A 23,767-nucleotide genomic window follows, 5' to 3' on the forward strand; every position below is an offset into this window, starting at 1 on the left:
AGAGATTATGTAGTGCCTAGAAACAAATTCCAGCTGTGAACCATTAACTGCTTTTCTTGTAAAAATGTGAACTTGGTCTTGTGGATTTGGTCACTGGAGCGTCTGAACAGGAGACACTGAAGGAAGCGGCAGAGGCGAGCGAGAGGAGTACGCCGGGCTGGTGGGTGGGACTTGGCAGGGAGGAGCTGCCTCAGTGGCAGAGCCCGCAGTCCCAGGCTCTGTGCCCATGGGAGGAAGCCACTCCAGGGCTCCAGGTCGCCGTTGCATCAGAATACACAAGGCGATGAGGAAATCCTGTGCCTATGCAGGGAAGTCACAAATGACCAAAACAGCCCAAGTGCCCTGTGTGGGTGTATCCAACAGGACAGAGGAACGGGAAGCACGCGGCCCCCACTCGTGCCCTCACAGAACCTCACGGAGAGGCAGGCCGCTCCTTTTCCCAGGACACTCGGATTCCTGGGGTACTCACTCCACCCCGCCTTAGTCCTTACAAACATCTTACCATCCTCACTGTCCATTCTGACAGACATTTGCACACGTAATAGCAACCTCGATTCTGGCAGAGAGTAGGTGCTGAACAAGTCTAAAGCCTAAGACTGAGACACATCACGATTAAATGACAGTGCAATATGCTTCTATTTTGTTTTTTAAGTTCTTGGCTAGTAAAACTGGTCTATGAGAGCAAAAGTTAGAACAGTGGGGTGTTCTATTTTGTTTTGTTTTAACTGGGGAAGAAAAGGACAGAGGGCAAAAGCATGTAAGAGAATGTCCTAGAACAATGGGGGAGCCCTGCAAAGTGGTTAGCTTAGGTACCTGAGTTTATTAGAACCTGTCTACATACACTTGAGACCTGGACAGACTATCATTTGTGATTAAAAGAAAATTAAAAGTAGCAATCGGTCTGCATCCATCACAATAAGATAAACTGTACATAGATGAGATGCAGGCTTTTGACCTAATACAAATCTGATCATGTCTCTAGACCCAACCATGGATCTATGTAAAACACCATCACATGAGTATCAGCAAAGGCAAGACTACTTCTGTATACAAATGACCCAGATCTTCTACAAATAACTCGCAAGGGAGAAAAACAGAAATGAGGTGCAAGCTGATGAGAGATACAGCAGGCAATTACAGTGAACAGACTTACTTGGATTCTAATTAAAACAAACGAATTAATTCTAATTCAAATAGTTTTTTAGTTTAGCTGACTAGACACCCACATTTTACCCTGTGGTACCTGTATGCAGTTCCTGGCACCAGCTCCTAATTTGAACTTTCTGCCAATGCAGACATTGGGAGGCAGCAGTAACAGGCCAAGTATTTGAGTTTTTGGAATCCACCCGGGAGACCTGGCCTGAGCCCCTGGCTCCTGGCGTTGGCCCAGGTTCAGCCCTGTCTATCGCTGGTATTCAGGGAGCAAAGCAGTGAGTCAAAGTGCTCTCTTGCTCATGTTCTTTGCCACTCAAAAACAAAAACAAAAAACAAACAAACAAAACAGTTCCCAGCACAGTAGCCTAGAGTCTAAAGTCCTCGCCTTGAATGCACCAGGATCCCATATGGTCATGGTTCTAATCCCGGCAGCCCCACTTCCCATTCAGCAGAGCTTCTGGCCTGAAAAAGCAGTCAAGGACGGGCCAAAGCCTTGGGACCCTGCACCTGTGTGGGAGACCAGGAAGAGGCTCCGATTTCCTGTCCTCAGATTGGCACAGCTCTGGCCATTATGGTCACTCAGGGAGTGAATCATCAGACAGAAAATCTTCCTCTTTGTCTCTCCTCTTCTCTGTATATATAACTTCCCAATAAAAATTAATCTTTTAAGAAAAAAGAACCAATAAAACTTAAAATATGTATATCATGAAACAACTGGAAATATGATCACTGACTAGATATTTGATTTAAAATAATGGCATTTTATTGCTAAGATGTAAATAATTACTGTACATCACATTGCTCATCTTTGGTCCTTCTCACCATGGGCATGTCCCAGGTCCTCATCATTCACACCACTGCCAGTCCCCGCACACACTGTCTACTGGTCTACCTCTAGTGTGCCGCCTGCCAGGGATATCACACATCACCCCCACCAGAATCTACCAGTGCTTCTCTCAAACCCTGGGTTCAGCTGACAAATTCAGTTCCTCTGACACCCCAAACCAGAGACTGCATTCCAGTGAGCTGTCCCCTCCTCAAGTTCCCCAGGTATGTCCAGCTCAAGTTCTGCACTAAGCCCAAAACCCTTATCAGCCTATCAAAACTCTTCTCTCCATCCAGTGGTTCTCTAGAAAGGTGACATAAAAGACACATTTTAACATAACTCTTCCATCTAAAAGAATCAATGCTCCACAGCTGTGGGCAACGGCCTGGGTTGTTTTACACCTAGGCAAGTGTTGCGCTGCTGGGGAAAAAAGCAGCTAAGAGCTGGCAGGCATCCTGGGTCTAGTTTAAGCCAAATATACATTAACCCTACCAGTTCTATTTTTTTCCCCTAAAGATATGTGGGTGCTGAGTCCATGAGCTCCAAGGGCAGGCATTCAGTGGGTCCCAGGTCGCCTGGCCTGGGTCCTTTGGCCTGCCTGGCAGTGGGTGCCAGATTTGTGAGCTCCTTGGGGTGGTGGTTCTAAGAAGGCCCAGGTTGCCTCTCCTGGTCTTCAGGCCCACCCCAGGATGGGGTGTCCAGCAGGGCCTGGATCACCTAGCCTGAGTCCTTAGGCCTGCTAGCACAGTGGGTGCCAGGTCTGTGAACCACAATGGCAGGGTGTCCACTGGGGCCCAGGTCACTTGGCCAGAATCCTTAGGCCCACCTGTATAATGAGTACCAAGTTTGTGAGCCCCGGGGTGATGGTTCCAGCAGGGCTTGAGTCGCCTGGCTTGGGCTGCCTGGCCTGGGTCCTTAGGCCTACCTGCACAGTGGGTGCCAGGTCCTTGAGCTCCAAGAGTGTAGGGATCTGGCAGAGCCCAGGCTGGGTGACAAGGGGAGCCAATTGCACTGGGTGAACCCCACTGGCCACTCAGCAGCACACTAGTGGGGACTTGGTGGGTGGTGCTACAGGGACTTTGGGGTATGGCACAGTTGTGGGGAGTGTGGGAACAAGAGGACTCACACCCAGGATTGGTAATCTGACTGCAGAGTACATGTGTCAGAACTGGGCACCTCAGTGGAAAAGAGGGAGCAGTGGGAGCAGGCCCAGATGCACTGGAGGATATGGCAGCCCATCAAGGCCTTCAGAAGACATCTGGTGCCATGCCAGAGGAAGGAGGGCAGAACAAATTAGACAGCTACCCCAACCAAGAGATGGCAGCAAATATCAGGGCAAATGGAGACTAAGGTTGACCAAGTCAGTCAATGGATATTGGAAGGATTTCCTCACTCTTGGATTGGCAAGACTGATACCATTTCAGAACTATCAAAACCACTTAAGCAGAACCCTTGGAACATGCACCACATCAGGGACCCCGGGATTACGTCGGGTGGCCATTCCCCATCCCCGGGTACTGATGTAGTTAGGATGCTGGGTGTGGCTTCTCCCATTTTCTCCCCTTTCTCCCAGATACAGAAAGAAGAAAAAGAAAATTGGAAACAACAGTCTCACTCACTTTCCCCTAACCCTCAATCCTTCCCACCCTGATCAGCTATGGAAACATCAACGAAAATAAATTTTAAAAAAAGATCAATGCAAGATTATAATGATGATCTCTGAGTCCGAACAACTCCTAAATTATGCTGACTATACTGTATGTTACAGAAACTAAGAGCCTTCACAAACACATACATTTCAGCATAGGAGATAAAGACAGAAGAACTGTAATAAAGTAATGGCCAAATCCAGGCTAAGCACTACATCTGCCAAAGGATTCTCCTTCTCAACACTTTCAGACATCACACAGTACCACTTAAACTTACTGGTTTCTGCGAGGTAAGGGATTAAACATCACAGCCACCTGTCTGTCAGGGCTCTTTTGGGCTAAGGACAAACAGAGTGCTGTTGCTTCCTAAAAACTTTCACATCGACTCCAAAAATCTTGGGTCAGGGACCTGTAGGTAACTCAGATGATCCCTCTGAACTCTTAGCAGAGTAATATTCACATAACAGAGAACCCTGCTGTAAGGGAGAAATCCTAAAAGTCATCTCTTCCAGCTAGTCATTTAACGCAGCAGGTCAAAAACCGTAATTCTGCATAGATTCAAAATGAGCCCAAGTAAATACAAAACCTACTTAGGACTCCAGTATTTTACAACAATATTATTTCCTTTGGAGGACAAATATCACCATACAACTTGGTCTTCACAAATTGGACCCAATTAACACAGACTGATTAGCAAAATCTGTGTGACCTCTTAATAGTGTTTCATTTGAAAATTGGTGATCACTTCCAGCTCAGAGAAAGGGAATCGGATTCCAAATTTAGCACTCAATCTTAATGATTGGAGTTCTCCACTCACACTTCCATCTGGAATTATCTCCCATGTCTTCAAACCAAGTCTTCCCCTCCTGCTCTAAAACCTTCCTCTTCCAGAGTGAATCAACCCTCATGGTAAGTTAGGCAGCCAACAATCCAGCCCGTCTAAAGCCGTGTGTATTAAACAGAGTTGTATAATCTCAGTAGTATAGAACTTTGTCTTGGCAGGAGGAGGCTTGTATCCCAACCCTGAAGACTCCCAGATCCTCACCAAGGACTATCAGTACGAGCTCCGAGGACTATATCCCAACTGCCAAGCAGACCACGGGGAATTGGAGTGCCTTCGGAGGCCGAGAACTCTGAGGTCACCCACCCCCATTTGGATCTACCACATGGGATGGAAGAAGCCCATACCCTGCCTTGCAGGATCCAAGGTCATCGGAACAACAACCAGGAGCACTGAGTGGTCCACAGAAACAGAACAGTAAACTTCCTTCGGGACTAGGGAGAGGAGCTTTCTCTGATCCTTGCCTGGTTCCAGACTTTGGGTCCCCACCCTCTCTCGTAATGGCCATCAGGATAGCTCCAGAAACCCCTCAAAACAAACTAACAAACAAACAAATAAACAACAACAAAAAAAACTAGAATAGATAGACCAAGAACAGCAAGCATAGAAACAGACAGGAAACAATCAGCTGGGATGCACTGATAACTCACTGTGTGGGACACATAGATTAGTTACTCCTCACTAGGGGATGGAAGATTTCTCTGCACACCCCTCCTAAAACTGTTCACCTAAACTGTTGACATATGCCTTGTTAGAGTTATAGAGTCAGACTACCTGAAAAACAGCCAGGTTCTGCAAAATCATGCTTCAATGCTACAAACTGCTAAATACTAAAATTAAAATAGACATGAGACAGCTGAATAGTAATCTATAGCCATTTTAAGGTGTTTAGCACCCGGTTGTATATAAACTAATAATCGAAATGTCAAGGCAGAAGTCACAGGATGTGGTTCAGAACTTGCACTCTTTTTGTTTTTTTGCTCTCTTTTAACACATTGATTACTCAATACCATGTCAACTAATTCCATAATGTTACAAGTTGTTACTGATGTAATGTCCGGCTTTTAATTGAATGGGGTAATACTGTGTCAGACCAGACATGGTCTCCCCAAGAAACCGTTGACCTTATCTGGACAATAAGATGCTGGACTTTATGAATGGTAGATGCTTGCAATGAAAGAATCTCAACTGAATTTGAATTTGAACTATGGTAATGCAACAAGGTGGAGGAATCCACCATGGGGGGGGTGGTGTTTGGGGAAGGGTGGGGGAATCACAGTGCCTATAAAACTGTGTCACATAATGCAATGTAATAAAAAAAAATGAGAAGAAATAGGAAATTTGGAAACAATGATAACATTTACTTTCCCCTAACCCTGGGTCCTTATCACCCTGATCAACTATGCAAACAACTTCTAAAATAAATTTTTTAAATTAAAAGAAAAAAAAAAAAAAAGAACTTTGTCTTGTCTTGGGCCCAGCTCAGAAGACTAATGACGAAAGTCCTTGCCTTATAAGCACTGGGATCCCATATGGGTTCTGGTTTGTGTCTTGGCTGCTCCTCTTCCCATCCAGCACCCTGCTTGTGGCCTAGGAAAGCAGTCAAAGATGGCCCAAAGCCGTGGGACCCTGCACCCGCAAGGGAGACCTGGAAGAAGTTCCTGGATCCTGGCTTCAGATACACTCAGCTCTGACCACTGAGGCCGTTTGAGGAATGAATCAGCAGATGGAAGATCTTCCTCTCTGTCTCTCCTTTCTGTATTTCTGACTTTCCAATAAAAATAAATAAATCATAAAAAAAAAACCAAGAATTTTGTCTTATGTTTAGAATCTTTATCATTGGTTTAGCAAATGCTCAGAACCCTAACCTTGAAGAGAAGTTTAGGCGCCATTGCATGCCATGGAGAGCAACTGCCAGAGCCAAGCCTCATAAGAGGCGGAGACAGAGCAGTGGAGAGCATGACCAGCTGCACATGGAGGATACGGCAATCTATCAGAACCTGCAGAGGATACCTGGCACCATACAGAGGATAGAACAAATCAATCAACTACCCCAGCCATATGTTGGCAGTGAAACACTGGGCAAATGGAGACTCTAAGATGGACTATGTCAATCAGTGGATTCTGCAGCAACCTCATCGTGCTTGGGATGGCAAGATTGGCAGCAATTCAGAACTGTTGAGCTATCAAAATTACTTGAGCAGGACCCTCAGAGCATGCCCCACATCAGGGACCTGGGATGGGTGGGAGACTGGGTGGGGCTTCTCCCTTCATCTCCCCCTTTACCATAGACACAGAGAAAAACAATGTGGACTATTATAATAGTCTTTCCCACTTTCCTGTAGCCCTGGAAACTTTGTGCCTTAATTAACTATGTAAAGATTGTCAAAAATAAAGAAAAACAATCTCCAGGCCAGTGTTATGCCAGTCTTGTGGCAGAACGTGTAAAGTCACAGTTTACAGTCTGCAGCAACAGTAGCTCGGGAGTCTGGGTTGCTCCAATTCTGATCCAGCTCCTTGCCAACGGCCTGGAAAAGCAACCAAGGATGCCACAAAATGCTTGGGCTGCAGCACCCACATGGGAGATGCACAAGAGTCTCCTGGCTTGGGACCGGCCTACCTCCAGCCACCACAGCCGTTAGAGAGAACCAGCAGATGGAGATCTCTCTGTCTCTCCATCCTGTAATTGCATTTCAGATGAAAATAATAAAATAGAAAATCTTTAAAACATTTAGATAACCTCTAAATTATAGCACTATTACATCAATGCAATAATATTTTTTAAGTTCAACTAAGCCACTTATTTTTAAAAATCAACAATTTTGAACCAAGCATGGTAGTCTAGTAGTTAAAGTTTTTGCCTTGAATGCACCAGGATCCCAGATGGACACTGGTTTGTGTCCCAGCTATCTTTCCCGCTTCCCTTCCAGCAACCTGCCTATGGCCTGGGAAGGCAATCAAGGACGGTCCAAAGCCTTGGGACCCTGCACCCACGTGTGAGACCTGGAAGAAGCTCCAGGCTCCTGGCTTCTGATCAGCTCAGCTCTGGCTGTTGCGACCACCTGGGAAATGAATCATCAAACGGAAAATCTTTTTCTGTAGTTCTTCCTCTTTCCCTACTACTCTGCCTTTCAAATAAATAAATAAATCTTTTTTAAAAATTTAAACTAAGAACAATTTACTATTCCAAAATTGGAAGCAAAATCTGTGATTCAGTAAGTTGCAAGCAAGATGGTAAAAATTCAGTATTGTTAAAAACTCCAGGGTGCTATTAAATAAACAAACATTTAACACAAAATGTGTCAAGATAAGATAGCTTTATTGTTATATAAACCAAAATACTGTCTGGCTAGATGAATGTTTAAGCTGATCTTTCTACCAGGAAAACAAGACCTTAATTTTTAAAAAAAATATTTTGACATCTTTGCGCTCACACATCAAAACTGATTTTATACTTTTCCTGCTGTTTATTCTACTGCTTTTTCCGGTAGCTGGATTCCTTTGACATTCCATGACCATGCCAATCTGAATTTAAAAATTCTCTTATTACATCAACCTTGGAAAAATGTTCATTCTTTTCCAAGCTCTATGCTAAGTTGTTTTAAAATAATAGCTTAATTTTCTAGAGGCACTTGGAAAGGAAATGTGCCATTTCTTTCAAAGCCTTAATAAACATTCTTCAGACTTTCCCAGGCTACTGTGGAGGCCTTCTGCCATCAGTCCCTTTGTCCACTAAGTTGAAGAAGTGGGTCCTTTTCTATTGTGGCAATACAGTCCATGAACAGATGAAGTATGTTCATGTAAGACTATAATGTTATACATGTGTAACTACAGTGTAAAAACTCTACTGTACCACCTAAATTCAAATATACAGCAAAGTTATAAAAATTAAAACCTAGAAGTAAACCCACAAGCCTATAGCCAATAGACCTTAGACAAAAGTTGTTAAGAGCACACACCAGGGAGAGAAAAGTGTCTTCAATGGGTGGTACCGAAAAATTGAACACCCACATGGAACAGACTGAAACTTTAGTACAACATATACAAATGTCAGAAGATCTGCAGCACCTGTTGGCATGCGAGTGGCTGAGTATTGGGGTGAACCAGGATGGGATGCAGGCCAGGTCAGTTTGGACCACAGTACCCACCAGTTCACATGAAGGCTTGACGTGGGCCAGGCTAGGATAGGTTTGGTTGGAGCACCCACTGACACGAAAGAGAGCCAGAATGGGTGCAGGCCAGCTGGGTTAGGCAATAACACTCACTGTCAAGTGCTGGGACTGGGTATGAGTCATGCTAGGCTGGACTGCAGTGTCCCCTGGCAAGCACAAGATCTCAGCTTAGGAACTGTGGGGACTCCCTTGCTAGACTTTACCACCACTTGTGATCATGAGGGCCAAGACTGGGGGCCAGGCAGTATGGACAAGGCAGCAGCACCCATAAGCACATTTGTGGGCCAGGTCTGGGGGCGGGTGGGACTGAGTAAGCTGAAGCACCCATGGGTATGCACAAGAGCCTAATGGGATTCAGGCCAGACCAGGCTAGGCTACAGCACACACCAGTACATACAGAAACAAAGGCTAGGGGCAGGCCTGGTGGGGTCACTTGGACTAGGCATGGCACATGCTAGTGTGCATAAATACCATCTTGCAGTAAGCTGGCTAAGCTAGGTCAGTTTGCAGCACCTATCAATTCACATGAGATATGGGTCTGGGACAGAACTGGCCAGCCAATTGCATCTATTAGTACACAGGCTGGCATACACAAGAATCAACTCTGAGGTCATCCAAACAAGATTTCTTGGGGACTCCCGAACTAGATAACTGGACTCAGACAGCAGCCACAGGGAAAATCACAGGATGTGTGATCTGACCTTGGAGCACATGTATTAGAACTAGGCCTCCTCAGCTGCTGATGCCTATGCACTGCACAGCAGGTTCAGATGCATACAGGGGACATGAGAGCCAGCTCATCCATGCCAGCAGAGGATGTCATAGATGGAAAGTGGACCAAGCTGCACCACTCTTTGGGCCAAGTTTTGCAATGTGTCCCTGGGCCTGGGATTGAATGAATATGGACCTAGTCAGCCAACAGATCTTGGAAAGATCTTCTCAATCATGGTGCAACAAAGCTGACGACAAAGACAACAGCATCTCAGAACTATCAAAATCACTCAAATAACACCCTCAGAACACTCTTTCCCACATTGGCATCTCTAAGGCACCATCAAATGACTGCTCCCCATCCATGCATGCTCATGTAATTCCACAGCAAGGAGTGCCCCTCTCACTCCCTCACTGTGGACACAGGAGAAAAAAACAAGAATTGAAACATTTGTCCCACTCACCTCCCTCCAAACCTGGACTCTGCCTCCCCAAATCAGAGACCCATACGGGCATACATTCCTCTCAACCATGAAAACAATATCAAAAATTAAATTAAATGGTTTCTTTGGGGGGGGGGGCAGAGCAGAATAGTAATCTAATCTACCACCTGTGATACCAGAATTCCATTTGGGTGCCAGTACACGTTCCAGCTGTTCCACTTTCAATCCAGCACCCTGTTTGTGTGCTGGGAAAGCAACCGAGGGTGGCTTGAAACCTTGGGCCCCTGCACCTATGTGGGAGACCCAGAGGAAGCTCCTGACTCCTAACTTCAGACCAGCTCAGTTCTGGCCATTGTAGCCACTCGGGCAGTAAGCTAGCATGTGGTCCACATGGGTATACATCTTTCTCAACTATGTAAACATCATCAAAAATAAAATAAATTTATACTAAAACAAGAACTAAATATTGGGGAAAATGTATCAAATTATGTGATACAGTAATTCAAAGGCTTATATAATCATTAACAACAGCTTTCAGCCTTAGAGATAGGAAAAAAGCTTGCGAAATTTTTTTGGAAGGCAGATCAAATCACATGGCTGCCATAATCATGGTTAGGCTGGAAGTTAACATGTGGCAGCTGCACGATGAGGCCAAGGGGGCACACCTGCAGGGCACGAGACGACTTAGGCTCTTTGTGGGCGGCTGGAGACTCAGAGAGCTGAAGAATCCACAGGTGACCACCCCACATGGCCATGACTAAATGTCTAGCAGCCAGCTCTGCAGCACACCGGCACTTACTTCATTTAATCTGCAAGTATGGCTAACTAAAATTCCAAATGAAGAAATGTTGCACTCCCAATGAGGGTGCGTGTTAAATGGTCGCCAGGGAGGGCACGGACTGAGGAGCACACCAGTAGGCAAGGTCTAAAGCTCTTGCCCAGCTGGGAGCCCTAGAACTTCTTTTTCTAACAAGATAGACTGGAGCTGTGGGTCCACACTGCCTTTGATATGAACTCAGGCCTTGGGGTCAGGCTTGAGTCTGTACTACAAGGGGCCAGCCTGAGCCTCGGGAATCCACCGCATCGGTCAAGGTCGGTGCAGAGGGGCAAGGGAGCCCCGGAACAAACCCAGACACAGTGGGGGTAGCTGGTGGCAGGAGGTGCCTGGGGAGACGGAGGCCTTGAGAGTAGAAGGTGCAAAGGAGTCCAGAGCAGAGGGCAAGGCTGCAGAGCTGGGCAAAGACGCAGAAAAGCAGGGAGAAAGAGGCTCTGTATCCTAGGAGACTAGGGGTAGTACATGATCGAAGCTTCTTCAAACAGGTGCCTCTGCTGAACTCAGTCCCAGGTCACAGCTGTGGCCATACACACCAGACTGCTTCCTGCACCACAGACATACACCGCGGCTCATGAAAGACTTGTGGTCTGTCAGGGACCAGACGATCTATCTTCAGGGCAAGACGACAGACACCTCTGCCTCCTTCTGTACTCCAAGAGGCAGAAGCAAGGCGAGAACCAGCACGGAAATGGCAGAAACCCATGTCAGTGTGGCATTCCATTGACTCCACTCGCTTATTTTGTTCAGTTTCATATCTCTTAGAAGAAGCTTACAATTCAGATTCAAAATGTTACAGAAGCCAGCCATCCAAAGCAAAGCAGCAGGGGCCAGCTTGGCACGTTAAGCCACCAACATCCCATACGGTGCAACTAATTCCCGAATAAAGCATCTGGGAAGACAGAGCATGACTCAAGTCCTCGGACCCCTGCCACCCCAGTGGGCTACCCCGTGGGCCACCCCTGGTGGGACACACAGGTGGGCCACCCCGGTGCAGTTCCTGGCTCTTAGCTCTGGCATACACCTAGCTGGGGACTGAATCAGCTTCTCGATCTCTCTATTTCCCCACCAATCCTGTCGCTCCGTTTTTCAAATAAGTAAATACAGTCATGTCCTTCTTAAACATATAATATATACATGTCTTTAAAAAAGAAAAGCAGCTTCTACAGCAAATTTTGAAAAAATACAAACAACTCCTAAGCAATAAGATTTATAAATTACTTTATTGCCATACCTTATCCTTCAAAGTAATCACTCCTTAACAATAACGAAACAAAGCATTAAGTGACTTTTTCCTCAGAAATAACTCCAGAACATGCTAAAGGCTAGGTCTTCTCCCTCCAAAGCTGCTACTTCGTTAAAAGAAATCCTGCCTATTGCTAAGCAGGAAGTGTGGACAAGTGGCTACATTACAAAACGCCTCCCCACCCTGTGCCTCTCCCCTCTTCCCAACAAGAATGGAATCCACTTCTCTGACCTTGGCTATGGGTGGCTGGCAATGCACTGGCAGCAGAGTGTGCCCAAGTCACTTCTCAGCACGGAGGCCCAGCCTGCACTCACCCTTGCCGGAGTGCGAGGAGCCAGAGTAGACAGCCTATTGCAGGGTGAACCATGGCAAGGGGGAGCCAGCTGTGCCAGCTGAGTCATTCTCCAGCCTGTGGCCAGTATGTGGGAATGAGACCAGATGTGATCAGCACGCCGAACCTCAAGCATGAGTGAGCCCAGTCCAAGTGAGCACTGCCCAGCTGGCCCACAGGCTCACAGACAATGACAAGCACCATGCCACCAGGGAGCTTTGAGGTGGCTGGTTCCACCACGGGAGCTAACTAATACAATGCTATCTGTTCCAAATAACTTGCATCCCTTCAAGACGATTTAGCAATCTAACCTTGAAGTTAGAAAGAAAGCTGGAATGAGGGTATGGAAGAGCCTTGGCTGGGCTGAAACATCCAACAGTAAGAACCAGATTGGGTGGAAGGCCAGTCAGGAAAAGCCACTGTTCCTGCTAGGACAAGAGGTGAACTGAGTAGGGCTGGCTCATCGACCCACTGGTATGCACGAAATCTGGCATTGGGAGAGGTTCTGATGGAGGAGCCTGGGCAACTCCTCTGGCAGGACACAGAAGAGCAGGTAAGAGCAAGAAACATGATAAGAAATAGCCCAGGACAGGCCATGGAAAGTTACCTACTGGCATACACATGGCATGGGTTGGGGACAGACCAGGCTGAATCACTTCACATCATCCACTGGCGAAACCGAGCACCAGAACAGTGCGGGTTAAGCCAGGTTCAGTTGCAACAAAAACAAGTGCACAATGCAGAAGGGCAAGGTGAAGTTACCTGTACCAGATGTGCCCACAGTGCTGAGAACCAGGAAGGGAGGGGGCAGAGCCAGCAGGGGAAATATGGGGGGATTCCCCTGCTGGACAGCTACTTCCACTGGAAAGCATGAGCTGGGTTGGGTGCAGACCAGACTAGGCAAGGCTACAACACCTGTGGGCCTCATGTGGACTAGATCAGGGAAAAGCCAGGCTGGGCTGATTATTCCTACTGGTGCAAACTAAAATTAGACTGGGTGAGGGTTGGTTGGGCTTAGCTGCAGCATCAGCTGGCAGAAGCTGGCATTGGGGGCTAATTCTGTCAAATCAAACCATAGAACCACCTGGAGAGTACATAATCTGGGAGTGGGAGTGGCCTGGGAGGGAAATAGTGGGCACATCCTTCTTCGGTTACCACTCCCACTGGAGGACACAAAAACTAGAACAGGGGCTGGGGTGGCTGGCACCCAACAACATCCAGGAGGGCTGGATAGTGGAGCTGATTAGATGGAACTAAGCTTCAATACCCACTGACATGTACAAGAGCCAAATGGGATGTGGGACAGACTGGACTAGTCTGCTACACAGACTGGAAAATCAGGGTGGGGACGGGCCTGGTGGGGATTATTGTAGGTCGCTCCAACTAGGCTGCAGCTCCCACTGGTTTATGTGAGGGCCAAGTGTGTGCTGGGCAGAATCAGGCTGCAGCTCCCACTGGTTTATGTGAGGGCCAAGTGTGTGCTGGGCAGAATCAGGCTGCAGCTCCCACTGGTTTATGTGAGGGCCAAGTGTGTGCTGGGCAGAATCAGGCTGGACTGCAACACCCAGTGGTTCCAGTGGAAGTCAGCGCTGGAAACAGAACTGACGCAGCAATTGCAACCACCAGTTGATCAGGGCAATGGACTGCGCCGGGCCCTGTACTTGCTAGTACATACAAGAATCTGGTCTGGGAACACCTCAGACAAAGTTTCTTTGGGAATATCCCCAATTGAACTGCCGGCCTCAGAGCCCTAACCAAGAAAAGACAGAGGATAGAACAAGTCAATCAACCACCTCAACTATATGTTGGCAGTGAAACACTGGGCAAATGGAGACTCTATGATGGACTATGTCAATCAGTGGATTCTTCAGCGACCTCATTGTGCTTGGAATGGAGAGACTGGCAGCAATTCAGAACTGTTGAGCTATCAAAACCACCTGAGCAAGAACCTCAGAGCATGCCCCACATCGGGGACCTGGGATGGGTGGGAGACTGGGTGGGACTTGTCCCTTCATCTCCCCCTTTACCTCAGATACAGAGAAAAACAATGTGGAAATGATAGTCTTTCCCACTTTCCTGTAGCGCTTGAACCTTTTTACCCTAATTAACTATGTAAGGATTGTCAAAAATATAATAAGAAATGGGAAAAGTTAAAACAAGAAAGAAAGCAAGCCGGCTTTTGGCATTTACCGGCTGCCCAAGTGCTTAGGAAAGAAGCAAGTTAGTACATAAAGTATGAGTCTCACTTTGTCCAGGTGCTAATTTGAGTCTCTGGAAAGTTAAAGTAGCCAAAAGAGAAGCAGAATTAAAGTTCTTACTCTTGAATAATACATGGGAAAAACTCAAAATGCAACCGCAGCAAAAACTATTCTGTTAGGAAAATTGTTTTTGAAATCTACTTGTAAGTTGTTAATCGTATGCGTTTCCATGAACTTTTAAATGTAAAAGACTATGTATGCTTTTCCAATCTTTCATTGTCTTCTAATCCACTTTGCACAAGGCTTTTGAAGCACGCTTGTGCAGTAAGGTTTTCCATCCTCTCTGGAAGGTACTGATTCCGGATGTGCCTTCACCTTCTCACAGCACATCTAGGAACAGCATCTATCAGATCACAGTCCTGGGTAAGACTGCAATTTTATTTGAGGAAGTCTGATCTTTGATATGTTGAAACAGACAGATACCTGGAACACAGAGTAAGTGGAGGGACTTTTAAAAATTTCACATAGTCCCATTGCTTGACTCTCAAGAGTTAATTTTAAAATATACATTAGAAAACAGCCAAGTTTGTAAAGCCTCATCTGTTTTCAGTTCACATGTAATAGGAACACAGGGGGAATCAAGGGGGTTTTTTCCCCCCTTTGAAAAGCACCAGCTTGGGTCCAGCACAGTAGCATAGTGGCTTAAGTCCTTGCCTTGCACACATCTGGCTCCCATATGTCCACCTGAGAAAGTAGTCGAGGATGGCCCAAAGTCTTGAGACCCTGCACCCATGTGGGAGACTCAGAAAAGGCCCCAGGCTCCTGGCTTTGGATCAGCTCAGCTTCAGACACTATGACCGCTTGGGGAGTGAATTATAAGAACTTCCTCTCTGTATGTCTGACTTTCCAATAAAATAATTCTTTAAAAAAAAAAAAAAGAGCTAGTATTTTCAAATCTGCAATTCCACAAAGACATACATACATTTGAGTTCAATACATGTGTTTCAGTATGTATTACTGATATGATTACCCTAAAAATCATGTCCATGTCCACAGTGTCATAGCAGCGTAAGCCGTTGCCTGCTACATCGGCCGGCAAGGGCAACAGGTTCACATCCTGGCTGCCCCGTCTGATGCAGCTCTTTGATATCAGCCTGGAAAGCAGGGAGGTTTAAGTGTTTGGGCCTCAGCAGCCCACATGGGAGACCCATACCAAGCTCCCGGCTCCTGGCTTCAGTGTGGCCCAGCCCAGCTCTAGTGGCCATCTGAGGAGTGAACAACAGCATGAAAACACTTCTGTGTGCGTTCACTCACTCTCTCTGCCAACCTCGCTCTCTGTGTCCCTCCCTCCCTCTGTGTGTGTCTCCCCACCCCTTCTCTCTCACTCTCTTGCTCTGTAACTTTCAAATACTTGCAAAAAGAAAGAAAGAAAAGAAATTGATGCTCATGGTTTGATAAACTCAAAAGCATGCAATATTTCTGTAAAAATCACGAAGTCAAGTTCTATGTCATTTTTAAAATATATATTTATTTACATTATGAAGGCAGATCAGATTTACAGAGAGAGGGTGAGAGACAGTGACAGAACAATCTCCCATCAGTCAGTCATTCCTAATGGCCACAACGGGTCTGAGCCCAGGAGCCTCTTCCAGGTCTCCCCCACAGGCGCAGGGTCTCAAGGCTCTGGGCCATCCTCTACTGTCCCGCCAGGCATAAGCAAGGAGATGGATGGGAAGAGGAGCAGCTGGGACATGAACCTGAGCCCATTTGGAATCCTGGCGCGTGCAAGAGGAAGATTTAGCCATTGAGTCACTGCAGCAGGCCCTAGCATTTTCATTTAACATGTTTTGAAAACTTTTCCAAAAACTATTGTTATCCTAAACTACCAGTTTTAGCATCTTTAAGTTTTCACCTGATATTTAGGGATTATTCAATTAATTAAAAAGAATTTCAGAGTAAACAACACAAATTGCAAATCAAGTCTATGGGCTTGACTTTTTTTTTAAGATCTGGGCAAAACACTAATTTTGAAGAAATGTGATTTTCTAATTATTCTTAGGGATACTGCTACTATTTCATATCATGGTATACCTCCAAATATTTCTATCCCTTATGGAAAAGGATATTTTCTTTCCACTCTGACAGCATATCCAGAGAATACAGACCAAAAAAAAAAAGTAATTCTAGTACCGCACATGGCTTCAATAACCATGAGTACAACAGGTCCTGGGTGAATGCATTTTTATATTTTATGCGACTTTCCTATAGCCAGTCCTCCAGCACTTGGTTCCTCCTGCAGAAAGCATCCTTTCTCCTTTGGCAACAGAAAAAGCAAGGCATGAGTCAACCTGATCTTCTAAACTAAAAGGCACAGAGACCAGTCTTTCATACAAGAGTAGACAACTAGCTGAGAAAAAGAAAAATTTCCCTTCCTTCCAGCAACCACCATGGCAGCTTCTAGGATCCACGGCACGGGTTCGGTTGAGTTGGACTGCTCTTTTCCTCACCTATTTTTATCAGAGGAGGGTCTCTAGATGACCCCAACATCTGCACCTTCCCCAGTGGGTACCACCCTTCAGAAGACAGAAGCTCGCTCTTTTACCACAAATGTTTGCTTTTAAGTCAAGGGATCATTCCTGCTGTATCCTTTTCACCATGGGCATGATTCAACATGATTTTTCCAGGTATTAAGCCACAAAGGTGGTTAAAACCCATCCCAAGTACTGAAGAACTCAAGGAATCTAGAGAAGCTGCATAAGTATGGAGCCCATGCAACACGCTAAAGTGTAAAGGGGAGGGGTGGGCACCTGCACACCAGCTTCCCATAGGGGGAGGCGTTCCTGTGGCTCCACTTCCTATCCAGTGTCCTGCTAATGGCCAGGGAGGCAAGAGAGGAGGACCTGAATGCACCCCCACACCCACATGGGAGTCCCAGAGGACCTCCCACAACAGCCTGGACCAGCCCAGCGCCAGCCCTATGGCCTTCCGGGGAGTGAACGAGAGGCCAAAAGATTCTAATTCTGCCTTTCAAATAATAAATAAATAAACTCTTCGAAAAAAAAAATCTCAATTTCCACAGCCTAGAAGTCTTGAAACAAGCTTACAGAAACGCAGTTGGAGGCCATAAGGAAGAGCCTACTTTTAATTTTAGTCCATGCTTTATATCCAACAGCTCTGCCAACCTAGTACAGAAAACACTACTGGGAGCTTTACACTATGGGGTGTTGAAGCTTTTTTTTTTTTTTATGTTTTATTCTCTTTGCAATATTGCTTACACAGTGGAGAGGGATGCACGCCTATGTGGCCTGCTGACTAGGTTGGAGAGGGTCAGATACCAAGAAAGGTGAGTGGGACACATGTTTCAGCTCTCTCTCTTTCTCTCTCTCTCTCTCTCTCTCTCTCTCTCCTAGGTAGCAGTGGGGGAGAGGGCTGCTTTTTGCTGTCAAACTACATCATCAGCACCTGGGGCTGGGGAACAGTCATGATGACGCCTTAGAGACCCTGATGTGGGGAAGAGTGTTCTGAAGGTGGTATGTGAGGTTTTGACAGTTCTGAGAAGTTGCTGGTTTCACTGTACCCGCGTTGAGAAGCCTTTCCAGAAGCCTATTGCTTCAGAGAGATCATCTTAAGGTGCATCTACAGACCCAGGGACATGCTGCAAAGGTTGGCCAGACTGTCCAGCTCGGTTCTGCTTCCCATCCTCTGAAGAGGCAACTGATGTCCCCTGCTGGCCCAGAGGAGCCAGGCATCATGTCCCCCGGGTGCTTCTGGGCATGCTATCCACTAGACAGGCATCAGCAACCAAGACAGCCCCAGTCCTGATACATGCACTCCAAGGTCAGACCACATACAATGAGACTTGCCCTGAGGCCAGGGTCTGAGTCCAGCAGTCTACACGGGAAGGCCCCCAAGGAACCTCACCTGCAGTGACCCCAGTGTGTGCCAGTTTCTGCAGAGTCAGGTTCGGTCCCTCACCTGCACTAGCCAATACAGATACCAGTGGATGGAGCTGCCTAGTCAATTCTGCCCTAGCCCAGCATCTCATGTTAATTGATCGGTGCTGCAAACCAGCCCAGCCAACCCACTACAGACAAGGTCCTCACACACAACAGCGAGTGCTGTGGCCTAGTTGTGGAGAGTCTCAATAGTCCCCACCAGATTCACACCCAGCCCTGGTTTTTGCATACCAGCCTCTTTTGAGCCTAGCCCAACCCAACCCACACCCCATCCAGCTTTCATGCACACTCATGGCTGCTGCAGCCTAGCCCAGCCTGACCTGCACCCAGACCCAGTCCTTATATATGCCACCAGGTGCTGCTGCCCTGTCTAGCCTAGCCCTCCCCAGCTCTGCTTCTGGTACTCAACAGAAGCAGGGTTCAGCCTAACAGTGCAACACCACATTCTACTGCAAGGCATGTTCCCAGCCCAGGCTTTGTATTTGCCAAAGAATACCGTGGTCTGGCTGACATAGCTCACACCCCATTCCAGCACTTGCCAGCTGATACTATATCCTAGCCCACTGGCTCACATCCATTCTGGCTCTCTAATGTCAGTGGTATGGTAGCCTGGCCCAACCCAGTCTGGCCTGACTCCAGTCCCAGCTCTCCTGCTCACCCAAGGAAGCAGCAGTCCAGTAGGGCAGTCCCAGAGGTTCCCCTACTAGGCCCACTCTGAGGCCCAGGATTTTACATGTGCCAGGAGCTGCTGCAGCCAAGTCTGACATGGCAGGTACCCCAGCCTATCCCAGCCAGGCATGTTCCCCTTGCAGCTTTTGCATATGCTAGCAGGCAGCAGGAGGCAATACTACTTAGCCCAGTCCAGGTCTCTCACACGGGTGGATGCCTTGGCCTGACACCGACATGCCCTCCAGTTGCCCCCACTGAACCATCCTCTCTCAGCTCCCTTGCCTACCTACGAATGCAGTGGCCTGGTCCATGGAAGATCAGAAGTCATGCCTTCCCTGTCAAACATGCGCTAAACTGCTCCCATTCCAATTTGTCCCCAGACCTCCCTTCCGGGGTAATCTGCAACACCCCCAAACCTGGGGTGATGTGCCCAGCAGGCCGGGGTGATGTGCTCTGGCTGCTGTTCCCCCTTCCCTAAATATCTTAATAATAATAATAATAATAATAATAATAATAATAATAACTATGCCTTGTATACTGACAGTCAAATTTGGCACTAACGAGGCCCAGAATGCCCACAAGCTATTGGCTGCTTTTCTCTCAGCAGTGTAACACTTGCCTAGGTGCAATGCAAGCTGGGCAGGTGCCTACACCTGGGGAGGTACTAAAACTTTTTCAAGGTCATCATTTAATTAGTACAGATAAACATTAATAACATAGTGTGGCAAGAAGGGGTTAACGTCAGGAAATGGTGGCGTGGTGGACTGGGGATTTGGCAAAGGCTGCCTGAAAAGAAATGCCACTTTACCAAGTTCACGTGCAGGAGGAGTGAGTCAAGCTTACATAACACAAAAGAGCGCTCCGAGGAGGGAGCGAAGCACAGCACAGAAGCCTTTTCGGGGAGCGGCAGGTGTGCGCACAAGGCCTTATTAGCAGAGCTTCTCCACATTTCACAGCCTGGAAACCAAAACGCACCTCATCAACATTGCTGGCACTGCTGGCACCCCCAGCATGCCTGCTCTCCTACGAGGCTTCACACCTGGACTCTGCAGGTGGAAGGCAGGGAGATCAAACAGGAAGAGGATGAGGAGGACAGGAAAGCCCCGATGACTTGCCCCTAAGAGCTCTCTGAGAACAGTCCACTGTAGATTCACCTTGATCTTCTGAAAGCTAACTCTTTTTAGCAAGCTGCCATAAATTTAGCAAAGAAAAACAAATAATCGAGAATACTGCTTCAACACGAAGTATGACAAAAACATATCATCACATCAGTGTCAATTTGTTCATTAATGCCCCAACCCTCAGAAAGCTTTGCTGAACACACATTGTAAAAAGGGAAGAAAGTTCCTGAATTCTAAAAGCAAACACCACCTATTGAATTATAATTTGCTTCTCATGGAAAAAAAAAACTGATAAACTATTCAAGTTAATCACAAAGGGGAAACGCATGCCACACAGCACAGGCTGAGGACTTATCCATCAGCTGGCGGCTCCATAAGGAGAGGCACGTGATCTGTCCTGGGGCGATGGCGACCACATAGGAAGATAAGAATAAACACAAATCAACACTAACTCCTGATTGTAACTTAATGAACCATAATTGATGAGATACTGTAAATATTGAAGAAAGTCAACACAAAACAGACCACTAGGACTTTGGATTCTCCCCAAGGCCCATGTCCTGGGGGCTTCACGGGAACAGATCCAGGAAGGATGCTTGAGCATGTGAAGGCGGGGCCCTTGGGAAGTGACTGGACTGGCTCCAACGGCTGGGGAAACGCCTAGGATGGAACCATTAGGATGCACCTCAAGGATGGTCATCTCTGCTTCCTGGCTTGGGACCCTGCACCTGCATGGGAGACCTGGAAAAGGCTCCTGGCTTTGGGTCGGCTCATTCTGGCCACTGTGGCCACTTGGGGAGTTAACAAGGGGATAGGAGATCTCTGTCTCTCCTTCATTCCGTAAACCTGACCTGCCTTTTCCAACAAAAATAAATAAATATTTTTTAAAAGGAAAGAAAAGTTGAGCAGGGTTTCTTTTACAGACACGAAATAAGGAGTAAATGAGGGGTTATAGACAGGAAAAAGACATGATAAAAGTCATGTTGAAGAGATGGGCTTGGTAAGACAAATTCAAGTAGGGCATTTCTGAACTCAGCGAGCCTGATTAATAGGACACTGCAGTAGCAGGTTTCAAAGAGGACAGGGACAAGCCAAGCCAAGCCCTAGATAATTAGGGGCGAGCATGCAGGAACAAGCTAAGGAAGGTCTGGCGCTGCTGTCCATAGAAAGCCGGGCCTACAAGGCCGGCCCTTGGCTGGTGTCTTCAGCCTCCGAGTCATAAAGGGGTCTCACCGTTCTATAACGCCAAGGGTGGCCTGTTGCGCTCAGTGTTGGACACTGAACACTGGCCTTCCTTCTGGGGCTTTGAGTTTTGATACATGCCAGGAGGAAGGTGCCTACAGATCCAGCCCCCAACAGAAACCTTAAGTAGCGAGATTCTAATGACCTGCTCCGCCCCATACATGTTTCCCTCGTGCTGTCACAGCTAAGTGCTGGAGGACTTAAGCATGTCCTGTGCTGGGGAGTGCGTTCCACGCACTGGTTCTTTCCTTTTATGTCCTCTGGCTCTGACACAGCCGGACAGGAAGAGGAGGGAGAGGGGCCATTCTCCCAGCGAATTAGTGAATTAACAAAACTGGTCTCAGAGACCCCTAACAGAGCAGGGAGATTTCTTAAGAGAAGCCAGCATGACTGACATGACTTGTAAGTGACCAAATATGGAAACAAACAAAAGGCATGAGTCAATGAGAAGAATTTAAGTTTATAAATAGCTCCCAAAATGCTATTTCCCTTTGGGGAAGTGTTATTTTCTCAACATACGTATATACAAAGTAGAAACACATTTAGCATCTGATAAAACTTAAATAATTAAATGGAAAATAAATAGAAATGCAAATAATAACACTGTAGGTACTACACGTACAGTGCCCTGTGCCAGGCTGGGCTCTTCCACTGAACTCAACCACACCCGATCAACTCTATGAGGCGACGCTCTTACTATCTCCACTGTGCCGATGGGAAAATCGCAATATGAGAGGCCTAAGTCACACGCCTGGGATTCAGACTCAAGCCTGCCAGCGCTACCTCTTAACTGTAAACCCATGTTACTAACTGTACAATAACAACAACAACAACAAAAAAAAAGTGTGACAATAAAGGATTACTCACTAACAATAGTGGAATAAATGCAATTGCACCCAGTTCCTTGCCTTCTCATGTCCACTGATTTTACAGGACAAATTGAAGAATCCACTTTTTAACACTGTTTGACAATTAAAATATGCCAGCTAACACCCTGGCCTTCTACATAACCATCAACTGCCAGCTCTACCAGATTCCGTCTTGGGCACAACACTTCAACATTCAACATGTTTATTCTGGGATGTTTCTACATTAACAATCAGAAAAGACACCTATTTCCCCCAAGTCATCTCAACGCATTTAGAAATACCTAAAAAGAAATATATTATTTATTATACCTTTTTAAATAAAACAAATATGATTTTAAAATATTTGAAAGTTGTTTTTTTTTTTTTAAGATTCATTTATTTTTATTGGAAAGGCAGATATACAGAGGAGGAAAGACAGGGAGCAGCAAGATCTTCCATCTGCTGATTCAACTTCCCAAGTGACCACAACGGCCAGAGCTGCGCCAATCCAAAGCCAGGAGCCCAGATCCTCTTCCAGGTCCCACACGGATGCAAGGTCCCATGGCTTTGGGCCATCCTTGACTACTTTTCCAGGCCACAAGCAGAGAGCTGGATGGGAGCAGGGCTGCCGGGATTAGACCCAGTGACCATATGGGATCCTGGGATCCCAGCACGTTCAAGGCAAGGACTTTAGCCATTAGGCTTCCACACCGGGTCCTGAAAGTTCTTTTTCTGTATTCCATTGATTACTGGCTTAATTACAATGTCCTAAAATAGTTAACACTGAGAAGCTGTCTTTGCCTGTTGGGCCACAGACTCTTTTCTATAGAAGCCCATCTTAATCACAGCCTCACGGAAACCTGAGGGCAAAGTGGACATGCTCACCTCCCACGTCTACTTGTGGGGGCTGAGAACAGTAGGCCTACACTTTGAACTTACCTACAAGGATTTATGATCAAGTTCTTACTCCAAAAGTCCATCACTCCACCAATTGCCTAAATTCTCAGTGCTGTTCCCAAGCAGAGTCCAAAAGGCCAATCTATCCAGGGCGCAGGTGGCTGCTGTCTCACCACGTCTCACTTCTGTTCTGAACGCAGGGTCTCGGTTTCTGTTCTCATCAGCAGTTTCTGCTGCAGCTGCACTGGGTAAACTCGCTACTGAAGGGGCTTGAGGTTTTGTTTTTACAGGATCCAGATCAGAAAGACAGCTCTGACAGGCTCAAGAATTCCTGGGGCCAACACAGTGGCTCATCAGGCTAAAATCCTCCACCTGCAGTGCTGGCATCCAGGCGAGCACACCTTCCAGTCCCATCTGTGACACTTCCAAACCCGCTCTCTGCTATGGCCTGGGTAAAGCAGTGGAGGATGGCTCAGGCCCTTGGGCCCCTGCACCCATAGAGGAGGCCCAGAAGAAGCTCCTGGTTCAGCTCTGGCCATTGCACCCATTTGGGGAGTGGACTAAGGGATGGAAGACCTCTCTCTCTCTCTGTAGCTCTGCCTTTCAAATAAAAATAAATCTTTAAAAAAA

General features: G+C 46.7%; 1 protein-coding gene across 1 annotated transcript in view; it reads right to left on the reverse strand.

The window, feature by feature from the left end:
* Nucleotides 1-23,767, reverse strand: part of WDFY1 (WD repeat and FYVE domain containing 1) — a 66,983-nt gene that overhangs the window by 39,654 nt on the left and 3,562 nt on the right. The gene's annotated exons all lie outside the window — the stretch shown is intronic.

The sequence above is a fragment of the Ochotona curzoniae genome, unplaced genomic scaffold (genome assembly GCF_017591425.1).
Source record: "Ochotona curzoniae isolate NIBS_2020 unplaced genomic scaffold, NIBS_Ocur_1.0 contig_3643, whole genome shotgun sequence".
In the NCBI taxonomy this organism is placed as follows: domain Eukaryota; kingdom Metazoa; phylum Chordata; class Mammalia; order Lagomorpha; family Ochotonidae; genus Ochotona; species Ochotona curzoniae.